This window comes from Lactuca virosa, chromosome 3 (assembly GCF_052849685.1).
Source record: "Lactuca virosa cultivar CGN04683 chromosome 3, Lactuca_virosa_CGN04683_v6, whole genome shotgun sequence".
In the NCBI taxonomy this organism is placed as follows: Eukaryota; Viridiplantae; Streptophyta; class Magnoliopsida; order Asterales; family Asteraceae; genus Lactuca; species Lactuca virosa.
Window position 1 is genome coordinate 31,637,145 of NC_136428.1, and position 5,266 is coordinate 31,642,410.

The 5,266-nt window shown below is 34.4% G+C and overlaps 1 long non-coding RNA gene across 1 annotated transcript; it reads left to right on the plus strand.

Annotated features, from left to right (window-relative positions):
• Positions 1-3,090: 3,090 nt before the first annotated feature.
• On the plus strand, positions 3,091-4,822 carry LOC145162259 (uncharacterized). Its single transcript, XR_013738988.1, has 2 exons — positions 3,091-3,593; positions 4,307-4,822. It is a non-coding gene; the product is annotated as an uncharacterized LOC145162259 (long non-coding RNA).
• Positions 4,823-5,266: the final 444 nt, after the last annotated feature.

Consider the following 5,266-nt stretch of genomic DNA (forward strand, 5'->3'; position numbering starts at 1 on the left):
ACAGCAGCAACGATTGTGGTGGTTGTGGCAGCAGCAACCTCAGTGACAAAGGCATAGAGCTTGTCTAAAGTGTCAATCAGCATGGTCTTAATAGACCCAAATATCTCTGGTATATCCCCTTTGGTTGTTGTGGCCACCTCGGCGGTAACAATCCTACAGATCTCGTCATCACTGGTACTCGGCCTCTCGGGGTCGCTGGAGCCTAAACCTCAGGTAACCACCATACATAAACACACAAGAAAACCATCAGAATCATGCTAAAGCACATACACAACATCCACACAGTCCTGCAAGCTCCTTAGTTCCTTAAGATTCCTTCTTGAGCCACGTACGGATCTGGTGCTTTCAGTAGTACGTGCCTAATACTACCTTCCATACCAACCTGTATTTGTCTCAAGTCGTCCTCTCAGGATCCTAAGTCACAAGGACTCTATTTCTCAAGATCAGCTATACATTCGCCCTGCTGGTTCCTCAGAACCACTACTAAGCATCTATGTACTCAGTCTAGACAGCTCCCCAGCACTGCTCCGCCTCAAATCGTACACAATACGAGACTCGATAGACTTTCGAATAAATGATTCCACCTCAAAATATGTTAGAAACTAAATCATTTGCTAAAAAATAAAAATTGATATATTTTTAAAATATACGACAACCTAACCAACGGGCGGATATAAGATTAGTTTCACTACTTGTTGCCTCATAGCTTTTTAATTTTTTTTTTAGTTTTTCATTTTTAGTCTTCCACCGCCTTTGGTTTCCGTTTTCCCTCAGGAAACACCGGACTAAGGGGCTGTTTGACAGGATCTGAATTTTTAAGAGCTGAATTTTTAAGAGGTCTGAATTTCTAAGAGGGTCTGAATTTTTAAGATCTGAATTTTCAAATGTTGTTTGGTTGGAACCTCTGAATTGCACTGCTGAATTATGAAAATGACCATTTCACCCTTTTGTGTTATTTTTTTGTTGAATTGAACGTTTTTGTTTATAAAATAACTGAATCAAATTCTTGAATAATTATAAAAAAATATATACAAACACCATATAAAATCCAGATTAAACATAAATGAAAAGTAAACATAACACTATCATTTCTTCATTATACCCAAAGCAACTCATTGCAATAATACAAGAAAATCAAGATTTCATAACACTATCATTTCTTCATTATACCCAAAACAATTAAAAGCTCCAACTCGAGAACTTCATTATTCTTTCGACTATAAAAAAGTTACAACATGATTAAACTCCATATATAACCTAAAACATATCTAAAAAGTAAAAATCTTCTCTTCTTTTGTCAATTTTCATTTATTGCCCAAAATATCCTTTTTGTGTAAACTACAATTTCTTTACTTCAATTCATAACAAATATGATGTTAATGAACTCCCTAAGCTTGTGGGGTATGAAATCTTCTCCGCTAATAGACACCACATGCTCAAAATTTCATCAAACAAAACAACAAAACATATGACTTCATCAACAAAACCTTATCATATTTCAGAAAAAAGAACAAGCAAAAAACATATGATTTCATCCACATTATCACATTTCAGATTTTATCAAGAAAACAACAAACATATGATTTCAGCAATATTATCAGATTTCATATTTTATCAGCAAAAATATCACAACATTGTTAAATTACAGAAGAGGAAAGAACAAATATATAAATATTTATGCACTATAGTCGAATTCAGGGCAAAAAAACGATATATGAACTTATAACCGAATTCAGGGGAAAAAGAAAAAAGAACAAATGGATGTATTTACTGCGAATCGATTTTCTGCTGTATTTCATAGATTTAAAATCAAACTAATATAATCAGATATCAAGAACTCACCAGGAGGAATGGCAAACGTCGAGGGATGTAGCAGGCTGATGAGAACGGAGAACTGACGGCAAAATCCTCTCAGCTTTTCGACTTACCTAAAACGAGATGAAGAAATCGATGTATGTGCTAGGAATGGTTTTTTAGGGGGAAAAAACCTTAGCTGCAATAGTCGAAGTTGCTGACGGAGGCGTCCAAACGGGCAACAGCTCCATCAATGGCGGTGGGGAGCACACCAGCTATTATTGCAGATCGAGAGGTAGAAGAAAGGGGATGAGGATCGATAAAAGAAAAAAGAAGCGGCTGACGCGTCTTTTTTTAATTCAGATGTAATATTACATCTGAAACTTTAAGAGGTATTTAAAGAATTAAGAGACTTTTTTTCATACCCTTCCAAAGAGTTTGAATCGTAAAAGTTCAGACATTGCCTCTTAAATTACTATACTCTATTAATTTACATGGTAGTTAGCTACATTGAACTTTTATATTATTCCGTACTAACCACACAAGTTTCTTACTTTGCTATTTAGTCCATGCGCCTATTTAATATTTTATCTTTTTTTTTTTTTTTTGGTTTTTGTATTTCTCCATTATTTTATTCTTTGTTACGCTAAGGCCAATGTCTTTTAATATTTGCCACTTTATGTCCCACTATTTTGTATGTTTCAATATTTTGCCAAAATATTTTTTATAGTTTGACAATTTTAATGTCTGGTATGTTGTAATTTAAGACTGGCCACAAGTCTATAAATATTTGTCACTTTAAGTCCGTTTGACCATTTGTCCTTCTTTTTGTCCCTTTTTTTTCGTCTTACTACTTATATTCCATTATAGATTGGCCACATGTGTTTTAATATTTCTCATTTTCAGTCCCTTTTACCATTTTTGACCTTCATTTTGTCCCTTTTCCGTCTACCGATTTGTACTTCTGTTTTGGGCTTCGTTTTTTCATCTTTTATGAATAAAACAAAATGCATCTCATCTTCATCGTCACAAAGGTGGCTTGTGGTCACTCACTAATTTTCAATTAAAAGGCTATCAAACAGCCCCTAACACCCCGCTCCCGAGTTCAACTTAAGGAGAGAAAAGAAAGAAAATGAGTGGAAATGAGAGGAAAGTAAGAGAGATTGATGCTTCCGAGTTTCATTAAAGGAAGGAAGTGAAAGGAAATGGAATGATCACTTTTCCTCGTAATTTTCCTTCCGATCCGGGAGGATTTGCAAAGAACAAATAAAATGTTTAACTTTCCTTCCATTTTCTTTTCCACAAAATACAAATTTGTTTTCCTTTCTTTTCTCTCTTTGCTTTCTTTTCTTTTCTTCTCTTCTTTTCTTTGCTTCAACTCGGGAGCGGGTGTAAACCTCTCTACCATCGCTTCCCAAATTCCATCCACTCCTTTGTTGGTGGGTTGCCGACGTTGCGGTGCTGCAACGGAAGGTCAGTTGACGGACTCCAGGGCATGTGTTGTTTCCGATTTGGGAGTATTTCTTTCCGATTCTTCTAAATCAAATGCACTAGACATTCACCGTTTTCTCTTCCTAGCGTCTCGTTGTTGCACCCTCTCGTTCCTGATGTTTCTATTCCTCGGTCACTCCCATGGCACAGCCGTCAAAGGAAGACAAACTGTCGGACCAAAACAAAATCACAATGGGAATAGAACGACGATGAAGATGGCCATCAATCGGATTTCGATACTGAGTGAATCTCAATCGGAGTTGGAGTCGGGGGAATTCAGAGTATACTTCAAAGGATGAAAGCATAAGGTACTCTTTACTTGCATGATATTGTCAACTATTTCCATCTCTGTAACATTGAAATCGTATTTTCTGTTGATGAATTAAACCAATTTTGAAATTGATTAGTTTGTTCGATAGTTTCTTTCATTTGTCAGACAATTAGTATTACCCGTCTTCTATGCATGATAAATCAGTATTTGTCGAGTAGGGAATTGATCTCGGACAGTTGTGTCGTTCTTTCGTTCTTAGGGTTGAAAATTAATGTTCGATAGAAAGGATTATTGATCTTATGTGTAGAAATTGATGTAGTGATAGTAATAAATTAGGTGAGAAGAACAAAGAGCGAAAGTTTAACATCACGAAGGGATTTGTGATAACAGTTGTTACCACCACAATCGAATTCCACACTATTGAATGTTATTATGATGAGGAATTGTACCAGTATATAGAGGACCTTAGAATATTTAAATTTCTTGTATAGATCAAACTTGGAAGCAAAAACAACTAAATAAAAGGAAAGGAAATTGTCTGTTAATGGTTATCCTAGCTAATTACTAACATAGTTATCCACAAAACGGTAGTTTTTCATTTATACAAATGCCTGTAGATGACATTTGTCACATCTGAACATCCTTCATTTAATTCAACATACCATTGGCTTTGCTGTTAAATATTTTTGTCACTGCTTTGATACGTAGCAATTTGCATAACTTGATTATGAAAAACTATTTTTGAACCAGGTTTTTACATATACTCAGAGGGAATTGGTTGGATTGGATCCCAAGGATAAATGTGCTTGGAGTTATGAGATTACACCTTGCATGCAAAGGCAAGATGCCATATAAATATCTTCCAAGACTTAGAGGCTCATTCAGTCAGGGGATTCACAAAACCAATATAACTCTAGAAGGTACCCTTCAGGGCTCATTTGAAGTTCTTCTTGGCCATGGAAAATTTTTATTTGGTAACCAAAGATTCTACTCTGTACCATTTCTAGAAAATAAAACATCTACTATAATCCATATGATTTTCTTCTAAAAATTACGAGACTTGTCAAAGTAGCAATGGAGTCGGAAAAAAAAATCTCAAGTTCTCTTTTCTTGTTTGTTTATGATAATGGATACCATTGATAGTAAGTTTCCTTTTTCTTTTTTCATTAGTAACTAGTAACTTGCTTGCTACGTGTTGCGGCAGTGTCAATCCGTTTGTAAGTTTAATTTTGATAATTGTATTAATAAAAGTTAGGTATTGTTGCATTTGTTAGTAGATAAATATACAAGATCGTAACTAGTGCGTAACTCCAATTTATACAATCGTATGAAAACATATTATATGTGACCAAAGTCATACGTAAGAAACATACATAAAAATAAGCACGAAAACGTACAAAAATTTACGTCGAAACATAAAGAAACTCGAATTTATATCGAAACGTACATAAAAATAAATAAGCAAGATTGATTTTTTAAGTTAACAAATGAAAGTTCAAATAATCATAAACGTATTATATGTGATTCGACTCATACGTAGGAAACGTGCAAAAAATAAGTACAAAAATGTAAAAAAAAAGTACGTGAAAAAAGACAAATTTGAATTCATACCGACACGTACATATAATAAAGCAAGTAATTTTTAAAAAGAAAATTAACGAACAAAAATTTTAAATATATGTCGAAACGTTAACCACTTTGAAATTATAC